The following is a 17,572-nucleotide window of genomic DNA, read 5'->3' as shown; positions in this document are numbered from 1 at the left end:
CATATACTACCAACAAAACAAACAAACATGCAGTGTCTCCTACACTACATTGGGTTTCATAAGGCCAATATTTTCTCTTCCAAGAAACAAGTGCAAATTTCATTTTGTCCCCTTTACTGGCAGTTTCTTAAGCTTAAGGACATCACTATGTGTTTGCAAAGTCACAACGCTTCACTTCCAGAACACACAAACAGACCACCCAGCAAATTCTACTCTGCCTACAAACGTCTGACAAAGAAATACATTGTCAAGAGGTAAGGAGAGTACAGTGCCTATGAAAAAAGACAATTGCATCTACAGAGATCACAGGGCAGATAAGAAACCATCTCGGAAGTCGATCAAAGCAAAGGCAAGGCTTTCACAGTCCTGCAGTTGACACAGTGAAAGGTCTGGACAAATGGCAGTGATGGTAGTGTGTCTGTGAGTACTAGGAGCTGTCCTATGCTTTCAACCTCTCTACAGCATCAGGTCCAACAGAAGAAGGCTGGACTTTTGCTCGCCAGGGAGGCGGGTGTTTTGAGAGAAGTCATCATGCCCTTATCGATGCACCTGAGAAGGTCATCCTGAGAGGCTTGTCCTCAGAAAGGAAAAGGACGCAGAAGAGCAGCAGGTAAGTCAAGAGAGGAGTTTCCCAGTCTCCCCATCCACTCAAAAGAGTTGCTGGATCAAGTTGAGGCTAAAGAGCAGGCATTGGCAAACTTGGGCCCTCCAGGCGTTTTGGACTCCAACTCCCACCATTCCTAACAGCCTCAGGCCCTTTCCTTTCCCCCTCAGCCGCTTAAGGAAGGAGTCTGAGGCTGTTAGGAATGGTGGGAGTTGGAGTCCAAAACACCTGGAGGGAAAAGGAAAGGGCTTGAGTGTGTTAGGAAAGGTGGGAGTCGGAGTCCTAAACGCCTGGAAGGGAAAGGAAAGGGCCTGAAACTATTAGGAATGGTGGGAGTTGGAGTCCAAAACATTTGGAGAGAAAATAAAAGGGCCTGAGGCTGTTAGGAATGGTGGGAGTTGGAGTCAAGAAGGAAAGGAAGGAAGGAAAGAGGGAGGAGGGGTGTGAGAGAAGAGGAGGACGAGGGGAAAAAGAACATTTGGAGGGAAAGGGCCTGAGGCTGTTAGGAATAGTGGGAGCTGCAGTCCAAAACACTTGGAGGGGAAAGGAAAGGGCCGGGGCTGTTAGGAATGGTGGGAGTTGGAGTCCAAAACATTTGGAGGGGAAAGGAAAGGGCCTGAAGCTGTTAGGAATGGTGGGGGTTGGACTCCAAAACATCTGGAGGGAAAAGGAAAGGGTCCAAGGCTGTTAGGAATGGTGGGAGTTGGAGTCCAAAACATTTGGAGGGAAAAGGAAAGGGCCTGAAGCTGTTAGGAATGGTGGGAGTTGGACTCCAAAACATCTGGAGGGAAAAGGAAAGGGTCCGAGGCTGTTAGGAATGGTGGGAGTTGGAGTCCAAAACATTTGGAGGGAAAAGGAAAGGGTCCGAGGCTGTTAGGAATGGTGGGAGTTGGAGTCCAAAACATTTGGAGGGAAAAGGAAAGGGCCTGAGGCTGTTAGGAATGGTGGGGGTTGGACTCCAAAACACATGGATGGCCCAAGTTTGCCCATTGCCTGCTCAAGAGAGATGCCCTTCCTCAAGTTGCTTTTCCAGAGCCTGAGAAACCCACTCTATTCAGGGCAAGGCACTCAAGAGAGAGAGAGAGAGAGAGAGAGAGATTGAAAAAGAGACAAGAGCAAGGAGGCAAAGAAGGGAAAGAGAAGGGACGCTTCCCTCTCCCCTTCTTGGCTTCCAAGTTCTCTCTTTCTCTTCCTCTTTCTCTCTGTCTTCTTCCCTGTGGCGGAGATAAAGAGCTTTCCCTGGCAAAGGGGAGCATTCAAAAGGAGAGGGAAAAGATGCTGCGACCTTTACTCGGGGATTTTGGGGAGAGAGAAAGAGAAAGGAGGGGAAGAGGAAAAGGCAAAAGCAAAAGATGCTGCGACCTTTACCCGGGGATTTGGGGGAGAGAAAGGAAAAAGCAAAAGAGTTACGAGGAGGCGCGGGCGCTAGGACCAGCTACAAGCGCGAGACAAATCCACTTACCCCGCGCGGGCTTCCCTCATCCTCATCCTCCTCTTCCTCCTCCTTCCTCAGTCAGCTTAGAAGAGCAGCAGCAGCATCAGACTTAGCCCAAAAAGGGAGGGGGGAAGAAGGAAAGGAAGGAAGGAAAGCGGGAGGAGGGGTGTGAGAGAAGAGGAGGAAGAGGGGGGGGGGGGAAGAAGAGTTGCAAGTTCTGCCCTGGGAAAGAGAGAAAGAGAGGCAAGCCTTGAGGAGTTTTCACTGCTGCTCCTTTTCCTCGCTTGAGGGGATGACTAATTTGGCTCTCTCTCTCTCTCTCTAGAGGAAGGAGGGAGGGTCTAAATTGTGGAAAGAAAAGGGGGGGCAAAGGAAAGAGAAGAGAGAGTGAACGCTGAGCGCGGCAACAGCAGCAGAAGCAGCTCCTTCCAGAAATATAAAAAAAGGGGGGGAGAGTGGAGCCTACCATTGAATGAGGGGGGGGGGGAGAAAGAGAGAGAGAGAAACACACTTCAACCCAAGCGCCTCAGAATGGACGAGTCTGCTTCTATGTTTAGGTAGGTAGGAGGGGTCTCTCTCTCTCTCTTTCTCTTCCCCTTCGGGCTCCAAGTGCCCCTGCTTTTGCTTTAGGAGGCTGGACTGAACCACCTCCGTTACCCCCCCCCCCCTTCCCCTCCTTCGCCTACCCAAACCCGGCGCGCGCGCTGTGCCGGCGAAGGCCGGGCGCGAGGCTCCCACGCTGCGCCCAATCAGCGCCTCTGCTCCGAGCGCGCGCCGTGATTGAAGGGTCAGCCTTCGCCCCGCTGATGAAGGGCTCTCTCTCGCTCTCTTTTCCTTTTCCGCGCGCGGCCCCCGTTGCCTGATTGCGGCGGCTAATGAACTTAGCGGGGCTCGCGAGGCGGCACCACCACCAACAGCAGCAGCAGCAGCAGCAGCAGAAGAAGAAGGGTGCTCTTATATCCATCGAGGATTCTTTTTAATTTTTTTTTGTTGGCGGAGGGGAAATGCCTCTTTGATCAAACCCTTCAAGTCGTCCTTCTTTGTAGTTTCCCAAGGGAGGGGAAGGCTCCTCCGTTGCGCCCAAATGGTCCCTCGCTTTAAGTTTAGTTTCGGGTTGGGTTTTTTTTCCGTGCCAAGGGAAGGCTTCCCATGGAGTCAAAAGGAAAGCGGGTCTAGGAGTGCTATTTCCTGTTCATTCCTGACAGGGCCGGGATCTGATCCCAGGTCTTCTGTTTATCCCGGATTATCTGTCAGTGTGGATACATATAATCCGGTTTAAAGCAAAAACCTGGAATTAGGTCCTGGGATAAAGGACCTTAGCACACTTCCAGAAAGACCCTATTTCCCAGTATCTGATCCAAGGTTTTCCTTTTATCCCAGATTATCTGGTAGTGTGGACATATGTAATCCGGTTTAAAACAGAAAACTTGGGGATCCAAGGATAAAGGCCCTGAGCACCCTTCCAGACAGGTCCTATATCCCAGGATCTAATCCCAGGATTTCTGTCTATCCCGGATTATCTGGCAGTGTGGATTCATATAATCCAGTTTAAAACAGAAAACCTGAGGTCGGATCCAAGGATAAAGGGCCTGAGCACCCTTCCAGACAGGTCCTATATCCCAGGATCTAATCCCAGGATTTCTGTCTATCCCGGATTATCTGGCAGTGTGGATTCATGTAATCCGGTTTAAAGCAGAAAACCTGGGATCGGATCCAGGGATAAAGGGCCTGTCTGCGAGGGTGCTCAGAGGCACAGAACCTATGATCAGATCTTGGGATATAGGGCCTGTCTGGAAGGGTGCTCAGAAGGACAAGATTTGGCTCTAGGGCTCCATCAGCTGGGACTTTGACTTGAGCTTTCATTGTATTGCCGAAGGCTTTCGTGGCCGAAATCACTGGGTTGTTGTGGGTGTTCCGGGATGTGTGGCCATGTTCCAGAAGCATTCTCTCCTGACGTTTCGCCTGCATTTATGGCAGGCATCCTCAGAGGTTGTGGAAACTAGGAAAATTGCGTTTATGTATCTGTGGAATGTCCAGGGTGGGAGAAAGAACTCTTGTCTGTTTGAGATAGGCATGAATGTTGCAACTGGTCACCTTGATTAGCATTGAATGGCCTAGCAGTTTCAATGTGGGAGTTCCCTCTTTCTCTGCTGGAAGCTCCTTTCTTTGGAGGCTTTTAAACATAGGCTGGATGGTCATCTGTCGGGGCTGCTTTGATTGTGCTTTTCCTGCATGGCAAGGGGTTGGGTTAGATAGCCCATGGAGTCTTTTCCAGCTCTATGAATCTATGAAGTGAGGCACTTTCTGTGGCGCAGTCGAGGGAAAGTCCAGGAGGATCAATCAACCTGCTCTCCAACTCTCTTGCATTGAAAGAAGTCGCCACTTTTCAAGCCAAACTTGACTTCTTCCTCAAGACGGGCAGTAAAATAGCCTGGTTCTACTCACACCAGAAGCTACTTGCAGTTTCTCAAGTCGCTCCTGACAAGGAAAGAGGGGAGGCCATTGGATCCCAAAAGGGTTGGCCTTGGTCAGGATGCGATGGTGGATGGGAGAGGAAAAGTGTATCCATTACACTCCGTTTTGCCTACTCCTGATATAGGATCCTAGAGCTGGAAGAGACTCCCCAAGAGCCATCCAGTCCAACCCCCTGCCATGCAAGAAGGCACAATCAAAGCACTCCCGGAAAAGCCTCCAGAGAAGGAGACTCCACCACTCTCAGAGGCAGCCTATGCCACTCTCCAACAGCTCTTACTATCAGGAAGTTCTTCCTAATCTTTTCAGTGGAATCTCTTTCCCTGACATTTGAAACCATTGCCCCACACTAAAGAATGAATCCACTTTAAATCCGGTTTCTGCCTCCTGCAGAATTCTGGGGTTTGTAGTTTAAGGAGGAGTCTTTAATAGCATCACTAAACTACAAACCCCATAATTCTGCAGCAGACAGAAACCAGATTTTAAGCGGATTTCCCCCCCTCTAGTGTGATGAAGTATCTGGTCTCTAGAGCAGCATGAAGTCCCTTCCTCTCCCTCCTCCTCAATGGAACGCCCTTTGAAATCTTGAAACAGGTTTCTCATGTTCCCCTTCTACCTTCTCTTCTCCCAGCTAAACATCCCCCAGGAAGAAAGGAGGAAGGAAAAATAAAAGGAAGCAAGAAAGGGAGGAAGAGAAGGAAAGGAGGAAAGGAATGGAGGGAGGGAAGGGAGAGAGGAAGGAAAGAGAGAAGGAAGGAAAGACAAAAGGGAAAGAAAGAAAAAGAGGAAGGGTGGAAGAGAAGGGTGGCAGAAGGGAAGGGTGGAGTGGAGGGAGGAAAGAGAGAAGGAAGAAAAGACAGGGTTAAAAACGGAAGGAAGGAAGGAGAACAAGAGGGGTAAGGAGTGAGGGAAGAGGGAAGGAGGAAAAGGTGGAAGGGAGGGAAGAAGAAAGAGCCCCCCTCTTTCTTCTTCCCTCCTTCCTTCCACCTTTTCCTCCTTCCTTCCCTCTAGAGGAAAGAGGGAAAGAAGGAAAGAGAGAGGGAGGGAAAAGGGAAGGAAGGAGGAAAAGGTAGAGGGGAAGGAGGGAGGGAAGGAGAAAGAGGTGAGGGAGGAAAGAAGGAAAGACAACAGGGAAAGAAGGAAGGAGAAAAAGAGAGGGGCAAGGAGGGAGGGAAGGGGGAAGGAAGGAGGAAAAGGTGGAAAGGAAGGAAGGAGGGAAGAAGAAAGAGGGGAGGGAGGAAAGAGGGAGGGGGGAAGAGGGAAGGAAGGAGGAAAAGGTGGAAGGGAAGGAGGGAGGGAGAAAGAGGGGAGGGAGGAAAGAGGGAAAGAAGGAGAGAGAGGAAAGGAGCGAGGGAAGAGGGAAGGAGGGAGGAAAAGGTGGAAGGGAAGGAGGGAGGGAGAAAGAGGGGAGGAAGGAAAGAGGGAAAGAAGGAGAGAGAGGAAAGGAGCGAGGGAAGATGGAAGGAGGGAGGAAAAGGTGGAAGGGAAGGAGGGAGGGAAGGAGAAAGAGGGAAAGAAGGAGAGACAACAAGGAAGGAAGGAAGGAGAAAGAGAGGGGCAAGGAGGGAGGGAAGGTGGAAGGGAAGGAAGGAGGGAGGAGAGGAAAGACAAAAGGGAAGAAAGGAAAAAGAATTATAGGGAGTAAAGGAATGGAGAGCGGGAGGGAAGGGGGAAAGAGAAGGAAGGAAAGACAAAAAGGAAGGAAGGATGACAGGGTGGAAGGGAAGGAAGGAAGGAAGGAAGGAAGGAAGGAAGGAAGCAGAGAAGGAAGGAAGGAAGGAAGGAAGGAAGCAAGCAAGCATGGGATGGTGTGAGAGAGGAGGGCCTGGGAAAAGAGCCCAAGAGGCTGCATCCAGCCCCAGGCCTGGGTTTGCCCATACCTGGTATAGATCCACATAATAATTGCATTGGACTGCGTTTTATTGCTCTACACTTAGTATACGATGATGAAGTTCAAACTGCATTATTTGGCAGTGAAGATCAAGCCTATGTTTTCTCTCCTATGGCCCCTTCCACACAGCTAAATAAAATCCCACTTTATCTGCTTTGAGCTGGGATATATGGCAGAGTGGACTCAGATAACCCAGTTCAAAGCAGATATTGTGGGGTTTCCTGCTTTGATATTCTGGGGTATAGGTATAGGGCTGTAAGGAAGGGCCCCTAGTCTACACCCACCTCCTTTTCCTCATTTACTGTATATATACTTCTTGCAACACTTGATAATGAAATCTCAGCCCCTTCCACCTTGTTCTATATCCCAGGATCTGATCCCAGATTATCTGGCAGTGGAGACTCATATAACCCAGTTCAAATCAGATAATCTGGTTTCAGATCCTGGGATATAGGGCAGTGTTGATCCAGCCACAGCTCTTGGCCTTTGCTTCCCAATTCATAAGGGGCACTTGGGGGCTTCCTTGGGATAAAGGCCAGAAAGTTCCCCATCTTTGCTGTTGCACCAGACCTTTGTTTGCCCAAAGTCCACTCTGGGAAATAGGAGCCCCCGGTGGTGCAATGGGTTAAACTTTTGTGCCAGCAGAACTTCTGATGGAAAGGTCGGGTGGTTCGAATCTGGGGAGTAGGGGGAGCTCCATCTGTCAGCTCCAGCTTCTCATGCGGGAACATGAGGGAAGCCTCCCACAGGATAGCAAAGCATCCTTGAGTCCTCTGGGCAACAGACTGCCAATTCTCTTGTGCTGCCAGGGATGCTGATGGAAAGGTCGAATGGCTCGAATCCGGGGAGCAGGGAGAGCTCCCGTCTGTCAGCTCCAGCTTCTCATGCGAGGACATGAGAGAAGCCTCCCACAGGTTGGTAAAGCATCCAGGCGTCCTTTGGGCAACATCCTTGCAGGCGGCCCATTCTCTCACACCAGGAGCGACTTGCAGTTTCTCAAGTCGCTCCTGACAGGGGGAAAAAAGAACTCTTGGAAAAAGAAAGGGACTGAGGCTGTTAGGAATGGTGTGGGCGAAACGTCAGGAGAGAATACTTGAGCATGGCCATACAGCCCGGAAAACTCGCAGCAACCCAGTGATTCCGGCCTGAGAACATAAAGAAGGAGCCACTTGCAAGTAGATGGAAAGGAGATGAATATGCACATCAAAAAGAAATCGGGATGAAGGAAAGAGGGAGGGAGGACACATTAGGGCAATTTTACAAGCCTGGAGAGCACATGCCAATGCCTGGATCCCCCCCCCCTCCCCAACCCCTCATTCCTTTCTGTTTTTATGGGGCAGGAGCCAGGCTGCCTTGCCCCGGGGTCCCATCCTGCTGTTTGCTTTCACCGACACCTCGAAGGCGAAGGCATCCGGGAGGCTCTCCGTCTCCTTGCCCTTTGAGCGCCGAAACACGTTGCTTTTCCCGTCTGGCTCGACCAAATAAAAAAGTTTACGAGCAGCCCGGGCAGGTGGACTGGCTGGGGAAGAACCGCCAAATGGGGTGCCAGCAGGCGAGATCAGGCCTAGGCAAACTTCCTAATTTGGGGGTTGTGGGGTTCTACCCAAGCCCCCTCCCTGCCCTTTCCTCCTCTTCTCTTTCGGAGGCAGAAAGAAAACCCCAAAGGGGTTGCTCTTGGTTAGGAAGGGATGGTGGACGGGAGAGAAAAAAGTGTATCCACGATACCCCCCTATTGCCTACTCTTAATATACAATCCTAGAGTTGGAAGAGACTCCCAAGGGCCATCCAGTCCAACCCCCTCCCATGCAAGAAGGCACAACCAAAGCACTCCCGATAGACAGCCTCTGCGGAAAAGCCTCCAGAGAAGGAGATTTCACCACACTCCCAGGCAGCCTAGGCTGCTCTCCAGGAAGTTCTTCCTAATCTTTTCAGTCGAATCTCTTTCCCTGCTATTCGAAACCACTGCTCCTTTGTGTCCTGGTCTCTAGAGTAGCAGAAAGTCAGCCCCCCCCCCCCCCCCGCCACCTTCCTAGTCCTCCTTCTCCTCCGCAATGGGGCACCCTTTAAAATCTTGTCACATGGTTCTCACGCTCCCTCTCTACATTGCCATACAGCTAAACACCCTCCAGGAGGAAGGGAGGAAGAAAAAACGAGAAAGAAGGGAGGGAGGAATGGAGGGTGGAAAGAAAGGGAGAAAGATGGAAAGACCAAAGGAAAATAAGAAAGGAAGGAAGGTGAAAAAGGGAGGGAGGGAGGTAAGGAGGAAGGAAAAAGAGAAGGGAGGGAGGGTGGGTGGAAAGGAAGTGAGGGAGGTAAGGAGAAAGAAGTAAAGACCAAAGGGGGAGAGGGAGGGTAGGAGGGAAGGAAGGAAAGAGAAAGAGAGGGGGAAGGAGGGCGAAAGAGCGATGGAAGAATGAAGGGGAAGGGAGGGAGAAAGAGGGAGTAAGGAGGAAGGAAAAAGAGAAGGGAGGGAGGAAGAGAAAAAAGGGAAGGTAGAAGGGAAGGTAGAAGGGAAGGAAGGAAGGTAGGGAGAAGGAAGGAAAGGCCAAAGGGAGGGAAGGAAGGAAGAAAGAAAGAAAGAAAGAGAAAGCGAGAAGGGGAAGGAGGGCGAAAGAGGGATGGAAGAATGAAAGGGAAGGTAGGAGGGAGAAAGAGGGAGTAAGGAAGGGAGGAAAGGAGGAAGGAAACAGAGAAGAGAGGGAAGTAAGGGAAGGTGAAAGGTAGGGAGAAGGAAGAAAAGACCTAAAGGAGGGAAGGAAGGAAGGAAGGAAGAAAAGAGAAAGCGAGAGGAGGAAGGAGGGCAAAAGAGGGATGGAAGAATGAAAGGGAGGGGAAAAACGTAAGGGAGGGAGGGAAGGAGGAAGGAAAGGGAGGGAGGAAGAGAAGGAAAGGAAGGTGGAAGGTAGGGAGAAGGAAGGAAAGACCTAAAGGAGGGAAGGAAGGACGAAAGAAAGAAAAGAGAAAGCGAGAGGAGGAAGGAGGGCGAAAGAGGGATGGAAGAACGAAAGGGAGGGAAAAAGAGTAAGGGAGGGAGGGAAGAAGGAAGGAAAAAGAGAAGGGAGGGAGGAAGAGAAGAGGAGGAAGGAGGGCGAAAGAAAGATGGAAGAATGAAAGGGAGGGGAAAAAGAAGGAATGGAGGGTGAGAAGGAGGAGGGGAAAAAGAAGGGAGGGAGGAAGAGAAGGATAGAAGGAAGGCGTGGTGGAAGGGAATGGAGGGAGGGAAGGAAGGGAGAAAGAAGGAAGGAGAGGGGGGAGGAAAGAGGGAAGGAAGGGCAAAAGGGAAGGGATGGAGGGAGAAAAGGGGAGTAAGGGAAGGAAGGATGGAAGGAAGGAAGGAAGGAACGATAGGATGGTGAGAGAGAAGGGCCTGCGAGAAAGGCCCAATGGGGGCACATTCGGCTCCAGACTTGGCCTTGCCCATACCTGGGCTAGAGAGACTTTTACCACAGCCCACATTACAGTTCAGTCACGTCCGGCGACAGTCTCTGGGCAAAGATCTCTTCGGATCGTCTCCCGATCAGATTGGGGGGGAACGTGACTCGACGCACTTCAAATTAGCTTAAAGGCTAAGGCGTAATTACCCTCCGCTAAACTCCGTCCTCGAGCCTCCAAACTTGGAAAGCCAGCCCCTTCGAGAGGCTTTCCGAAAGAAGCCTTTCCTACCCAGAGCAAGAAGGGAAGGCGGCAGCCAAAGTTACCCCGGCTTCCCTGGACTTTTCCGCACACTCCTCTCGCAAACTTTGGGTGCTGATGGTGCGAAGGCTCCCACTGGACCTGTTGTATGAGAGCGTGTGCGAGAGACAGCCGCGCCTCCCCGTTCCTCCCCCTCTTTCCCGGCCCCAATCTCAGACATCTAAGGCTTGCTTTTCCCCGGGGAAGGCAGGGCTTTTCCTCGGAGCCAAGGAGGCGCTTGAAAGGGCGCTTTGATGAGCCGCCCAAGTCAGTCCCTTCACCTGCCGCAACTGGGGCTTTTTTTTTCTTCTTCTTCTCCTTCCCTTTGATCCCTTCCTCCCGCTTTCTCCTTCTGACTTCCTCGCTGCCCCTTTTCTGCCCTCCCAAACCCTTCGGACACACAGGCTCAAGTCCTTGGGAAGAGAAGGACAACTTGCAACTTTCCCGGGCCGCGGAAGGAGGAAAGCAAGCACGCGCTGGCGTGGCTCCGGGATGGGGATTGTTTGTGGCTACTTTGCAGGCGCGAGCGGCTTTGCAAAGCTCCCTTCTCTTAAAGGGGAAGCGCCCGCAGCCTCTGGACCGGGAAGAGCAGTGATCCAGGGCAAACCCGCTTCGAAGCCGCTTGCTGTGAGTCTGTGTAGGCGCAATAAGCGCAGCTCTGCAAAGGAACGCCTCCGACGCATCAACACACTTGACAATGAATCCAATTTGAATCCGGTTTCTGCCTCCTGCAGAATTCTGGGGTTTGTAGTTTGGTGAGGCCCAGAACATGTCCGGCTGAACTGTTTAAAGCCCCCTTCCTAGAGTCGATTTAAAGTGGATCCAAGCTCTAGTGCAGTGGCTGCCAACCTTCCTAAAAAGTTTTGTAATGTCAGGAGCAACTTGAGAAACTGCAAGTCACTTCTGGTGTGAGGGAATTGGCCGCCTGCAAGGACGTTACTCAGGGGACGCCCAGATGTTTTGATGTTTTACCATCCTTGTGGGAGGCTTCTCTCATGTCCCCGCATGGGGACCTGGAGCTGACAGAGGGAGCTCATCCACACTCTCCCGGATTCGAACCTGCGACCTGTCGGTCCAGTCCTGCAGGCACATCGCCACCGGGGGCTCAACCTTCCTAATGCCACAACCCCTTAATACAGTTCCTCATGTTGAGGTGACCCCCAACCATAACATTATTTTTGTTGCTACTTCATAACTGTAATTTTCTTACTGTTATAAATCACAATGTAAATATCTCATATGTAAGGTGTATTTTCACCCAATGGACCAAAATTGACACAAATACCTGATATACCCAGATTTGAATACTGGTGAGACTGGGGTAGGGGTTGATTTTGTCATTTGGGAGTTGTAGTTGCTGGGATTTATAGTTCACCTATAACCAAAAGGTATTCTGAACTCCACCAACTATGGAATTGAACCAAACTTGGCACACAGAACTCTCATGACCAACAGAAAATACTGGAAGGGTTTGGTGGCCATTGACCTTGAGTTGTGGAGTTGTAGTTCACCTATATCCAGAGAGCACTGTGGATGCAAACAATGATGGATCTGGACCTAACTTGACACCAGTACTCAATATGCCCAAATGTGGACACTGGCAAAGTTTGGGAAAAATATACCTTGACATTTGGTAGTTGTAGTTACTGGGATTTATAGCTCATGTACAATTAAAGAGCACTCTGGACCCAGCCTACAATGTATCTGCACCTAGCTTGGCACACTACCTACATGGCTAACACTGAATACTGGTGTGGTTGGGAAGGCTGTTTTTGCATTCTGGGAGTTGTAGTTCACTAACACCAAAAAGGAAGAGAAGGACAGGTGAAGAGATCTTCAGCCTTCTCTGGCAAAAGAGTTCCTAAGACTATCAGAAATATGTGTTTTCTGTTGGTCTTTGGCGACCCCTCTGAAACCCCTCTCGCGACCCCCCAGGGGTCCCGACCCCCAGGTTGAAAAACACTGCTCTAGTGGAATGAGGTCCTTATTATAGGCTGGCTTCCTACAATGCAAGTCCCTTTTTTTCCCCTTCCCCACCATTGCCTTAACTTTGGGATGGCGATGATAACATGTTGCGTGATGAAACCAGTTTGCACATCAGCTTTCCTTCCTCCCTCTGTCCGGTCTTTGAGTTTATTTCCAAGAGTTGTTCTTTACTTAGGAAGCCTTCCACATCCCAGAATATCAAGGCAGAAAATCCCACATTATCAGATTGTGGATTCAAATAACCCAGTTCAAGGCAGATATTATGGGATTTTCTGCCTTGATATTCTGGGCTGTGGAGCTGTGTGGAAAGGCTCTTACTGTCCTGATTTTAGAGCTGTTTTAAATACTAGTAGACAGATTTTGTTCATTATCGTGGTTTCCTCCTTTGTGTTGAAATTGTCCACATGCTTGAGGATTTCAATGGCTTCTCTGTGTAGTCTAAAATCAGGACAGGAAATAAAGAGCAACATGCAGGTGACAGGGGAATTTCAGACAGGAAATAGTCAGGGCCAGCTAAAACCTCCCAACAGGGATTGCCTTTCAAGACTGTCCAGAAGCTTCAAATGGTCCAATGCATGGCAGCCAGGTTACTAAAAGGAGCGGCTCTCAGGGAGCATACAACTCCTCTGTTGGGTTGTTGTAGGTTTTTCCGGGCAATATGGCCATGTTCTGGAGGCAATTTTTCTCCTGACGTTTCGCCTGCATCTATGGCAAGCATCCTCAACCCATGGATTCCGGCCATGAAAGCCTTTGATAATACAACTCCTCTGTTATTATTATTATTATTATTATTATTATTAAACTTTATTTGTACCCCGCTAGCATCTCCCAAAGGACTCGATGCGGCTTACAAAGGCCAAGGCCTCAATACACAACATAACAATACACCTAAAGCAAATTAAAACAATTAAAGCAGTATTAAAACAACAAAACAACAAGCAATAAACAATACATCAGAACACAATAAAACTGGGCCGGGCCAGAGTAAAGGGTACAGGATTAAAAGTGCTGATGTGACAGGTGATATGTAAGGGTTATAGGGCAAGTGCAGTGTGCAGTGTGCGGTGATCTTAATTCTAATAAAGTGCTTCTGGGACTTGGTATTGGAGATTTCCTAATCGGGAAAGGCACATCGGAATAGCCAGGTCTTCAAGTTCTTTCTGAAGACTGCCAATGTAGGGGCCTGTCTAAGATCTTTGGGGAGGGTGTTCCAGAGGCGGCGGCGGGGGGGGGGGGGGGCAGCACGGAAAAGGCCCTGTCTCGTGTCCCCACCAAACGTGCTTGCGATGCAGGCGGGATCACAAGCAGGGCCTCTCCAGATGAACGTAGTGAACGCGTGGGTTCGTAGACGCGGTCATGCAGGTAGGCTGGTCCCAAACCATTCAGGGCTTTGTAGGTAAGCACCTGCACCTTAAATTGGGCTCGGAAAATAAACGGCAGCCAGTGGAGCTCCTTGAACAGGAGGGTTGACCACGTAGAGCGCATTGCAGTAATCCAACCTAGAGGTGACCAAGGCATGGACCACTCCGGCCAAATCAGTCTTCGCGAGGTACGGTCACAGTTGGTGCATGAGTCTTAATTGTGCGAAAGCCCTCCCAGACACCGCCGACGCCTGAGCCTCAAGTGTAAGCGATGAGTCCAAGAGGACTCCCAGACTGCGGATCTGTGGTTTCAGGGGAAGTGTAACCCCGTCCAACACAGGTTGCCACCCTATACCCCGATCAGGTTTACGATCGACCAGGAGGACCTCTGTCTTGTCTTGTTATGCAAGCTCCACTGGCTGCCAGTTTGCTACCAGGCACAATTCAAAGTGCTGGCTTTAGCCTATAAAGCCTTAAACAGTTCTGGCCCAACTTACCTGTCAGAACGTATCTCCTCCTATAAACCAGCTAGGATGTTAAGATCGTCTGGGGAGGCCCTGCTCTCGATCCCACCTGTGTCACAAATACATTTGGCGGAGACAAGAGATAGGGCCTTCTCAGTTGTGGCCCCTCAGCTATGGAACGCCCTTCCCAAAGACATTAGATTGGCCCCTTCTTTGCTAGCATTTCTTAGGAAGGTTAAGACCTGGTTGTTCGAGCAAGCATTTGAAAAAAGCATTATAACAAATATTGGAACATGTAACAACTGGATGGCGAGATTGGATTTTGATTTTAATTAAGAGACGCTATGAGTTATGTTGTATTGACTTTGTATGATTGTATATTGATGCCATGTTTTTTAATTGTTTTAATTGTTTTATGAATTTTTGCTACTATAAACCGCTTTGAGTCGCCCGAGGGCTGAGAAAAGCAGTATATAAATGGAGTAAATAATAATAAAAGGATTCCCCCAGGCAGGAAGCAGCCAGGCTTTGAAGCTGCAAGGTTAATCAAGGTGGCCAATTGCAACATTCACATTTGCCTCCAACAGAAAAGAATTCTTTTTCCCACCCTGGACATTATTCCACAGATATATAAACCCCACTTGCCTAGTTTCAAACAAACCTCACAACCTCTGAGGATGCCTGCCATAGATGTGGGCAAAACGTCAGGAGAGAATGCTTCTGGAACACAGCCATATTGCCTGAAAACTTACAGCAAAACGGCTTTTTAAAATGGTTACTCAAGCACTTACCAAACACACACACACACAATAATATAAAAATCACTTGTCAAATGGCATCAGTGGAAATAGTTTCTAACCACTAATGTTTGCTTTGGGGGGTTGAGCAGCCCAGATGTGGTTGAGGACAGTTAGATAAGAGATTGCCTAGATGGAACTGAAAGAGGATAAAGAGGGGCCATAATTGGAAGGAGGAACAAGGAGCTGCAGCAGCCAAAAGCTGAGTCTTGGGGGGGGGGGGGTTGTTTGAGTGCTTCTCCCAATCTGATTGGCTGAGCACAAAGCTGACAGTTAGGGCTCCCATTTGTTCTTCTTTTTCCTCCTGATCTGGGTCAGGCTGAACAGCTGTTTCGGACTTCCTTTCGAAAACACAGCCGAGTGGGGTCATTTTCTGGGCCTCCCCTTTAGCCCTTGCCTTTGGGGCATGTTTGCCCTGCTTATCTGAAAGCATTCCAGGGGATCTGGATGGTGTCAAGTTTCTCTAAGGCCTTCCAAAGATAACCTCCCTCCATTTACTAATTGTCCTTTATATCTCTCTTAGGAGAACAACCTGAAAACATTCCTCCTTTCCACTTTCCTCTGGAGGGCTGGGCAGCTGAACTTTAACAGAAAGGAATGTTTATACAAAATACAGACCAACTGATAACCCCTCGGCTAACAAAGCAGGCTGATCCACAGCTTCAGGAAAGTACTAGGATTTAAGCCAATTAAATCGATAAATCGGTTTAAATCCAAACACTTCAGCTAAGCTGCATTCTGCAGTGGAGTGTTAGTAACTCATTAGTAAATTGGATGCATTAGTGAATGGGATTTTTTTAAACTTCTGAGGTCAAGAATTACATGTGTAGATTTCACTCTGCTGGAATATTCACCTTACTGCATTGTTAGCAAGGATTGTCAACGTTTACAGTAACAAACAGCCTTACACTGAAAGCTGCCAGAACACTTGGAGGTATTTCATTCACTTGGCATTTAAATTATGGTAGTTTTGTACCAAAAAAAAAAAATAATAACCCGATTTAACCTAAACAAGATGTACTCACATGAAAACATCAGCAAGCAAGAGTCCAAAAGTGGCAGGCTGAAACCCAGAACCTCAATCCATGGCTGATACCAAATGTGAGATTCCTTCCACGGCACACAGAAGACTGGGCAACTTGGAAGGCAATGAACAGACTGTGCTCTGGCACCACAAGATGCAGAGCCAACCTTAAGAAATGGTGCCACAAAGTGAAGTCCACGACACGTGAGTGTGGAAAAAAGTAAACTACAGACGACTTACTACAATGCAACCTAAGCCCTGCCACATGCACAATGGAGGATCTTCTGATAGCGATACCTGAGGCACTCCAAGTGGCCAGCTCCTGGTCAACGGACATTTAGTATAATGCCAAGTTTTAAACTTTGTGTTTTTAAATGCATTACAAGTGTACCCTCAACTCGCTTCTGACACAATAAATAAATAACCTGGACAAAGTCATAAAATTAAATAGCTGTCTACAAGTGAAAAATAAAATGTCTTAATTACCTTAATTAAGGCAAACTATTGTTCCTACATGCACCCATTCTTGAGCCACTGGATATTCTGATTATCATACAAATCAACCTTTAAATGGGGGTCATGTTTTTCTGCTACATTAGTTTGTGTTCCACTGCATAAACCAGTGCTCTAGATGAGGCTGACCTCTGGTGAAAGCAAGGTACTTTAGTTTCACCCAGTCGTTGACCCTCTTTACCATGGACTCATAAAAGAACCAAGTTTACTGAGTCTACATATATAGCTTAGAAGGGAGAAATAATCCCCATGTTCCACCTGCTCCCATATGTCTCTGCCACTAGATTGCCAGCTGAGAAAACTTGCTAGGTTTGATACATAATCACAAATACTTTTGTGATTGGTAGACATGTCACCTTTATGTACTTATTTGGTTAAACAAATTTCTGGATCACTTCTTCATAAAATATTCATAAGAGAGCCTACAAAACTACAAATAAAAACGTAATCTGAATTAAAAACAAGTAGTTTGAAAACTACACAAAGCTACAATAAAAGCTCTAGCTAGTGCCTAGGTATCTGGTATAATACTCACATTTGCCTACCTTCACAAAGGAGCTCCCAGTGGCGCAATTGGTTAAACCCTTGTGCTGGCTGAACTGCTGACCAAAAGGTCGGCGGTTCGATTCTGGGGAGCGGGGTGAGCTCCCGTCTGTCAGCTCCAGATTCCCATGTGGGGACATAAGAGAAGCCTCCCACAGGATGGCAAAACATCTGGACATCCTCCTGGGCAATGTCCTTGCAGACAGCCAATTCTCTCAGTGGTCTTCAAGAATTAAAATATGGTCTGCGGCCTCACCATTTCTACATCGTTGCAACAAGAGCGACTGGTCTCGCAAAACCCTCTTATAGTGCTGAGGCTCATTAAATGTGGTTTTCTGTGGCTGAGCAGATGCCGATTATTGGATGGCACATGTGCTGTATCAAAAATTAGAGCTGACGCGGTCTATCCAATGCAGAATCGACTAGCAGTTTCTCAAGTTGCTCCTGATACGAAAAAAAACAACCCTTCACAAAAGGGCCACAGGGAGACTTTTACAGTTCTGAGGCCACATGCTCCTGATGGAAGAGAATTCTAGGTATTTCCAATTTTATAAAGTGGAAAAAAGAGGTGTTCTGAAGCATAATTCAGAGTAGAGGCTACTAGTACTCTCGGTCACTTTACAGATCAGGGAACAGGGATCCAACCTGTGTCAGGTGGAATAATATGCAACTTGGGTAATGTCTGGATTCAGGCCCAAACATAGATGCCACATTTCTGTGTTAATGGGTGTGTTTCAACAGTCAAGACTAATGATTAATTGCACCTGTTTCTAGAGAGTCAGATTGAGTCTTAAGCACATGCTTTATTTA

At 48.6% G+C, this 17,572-nt stretch overlaps 1 protein-coding gene across 16 annotated transcripts in view; it reads right to left on the bottom strand.

The window, feature by feature from the left end:
- Window positions 1–17,572, bottom strand: part of TENM3 (teneurin transmembrane protein 3) — a 1,604,633-nt gene that overhangs the window by 492,192 nt on the left and 1,094,869 nt on the right. For 11 of the 16 annotated variants that reach the window (XM_060778665.2, XM_060778666.2, XM_060778667.2 and 8 more), the window contains exon 1: window positions 2,067–2,491. The exons of 1 other annotated variant lie outside the window; for it this stretch is intronic. The gene's annotated coding sequence lies outside the window, so the exon portion shown is untranslated. Of the gene's footprint in view, window positions 1–2,066; window positions 2,493–17,572 lie in introns of those variants that run through there. 4 more of the 16 variants (XM_060778660.2, XM_060778663.2, XM_060778664.2 and 1 more) reach the window with 1 other exon arrangement.

Source organism: Anolis sagrei, chromosome 5 (genome assembly GCF_037176765.1).
Source record: "Anolis sagrei isolate rAnoSag1 chromosome 5, rAnoSag1.mat, whole genome shotgun sequence".
NCBI lineage: Eukaryota > Metazoa > Chordata > Lepidosauria > Squamata > Dactyloidae > Anolis > Anolis sagrei.
The sequence above is the reverse complement of the archived record's forward strand: the minus strand, read 5'-3'. Positions and strand labels throughout refer to the sequence as shown.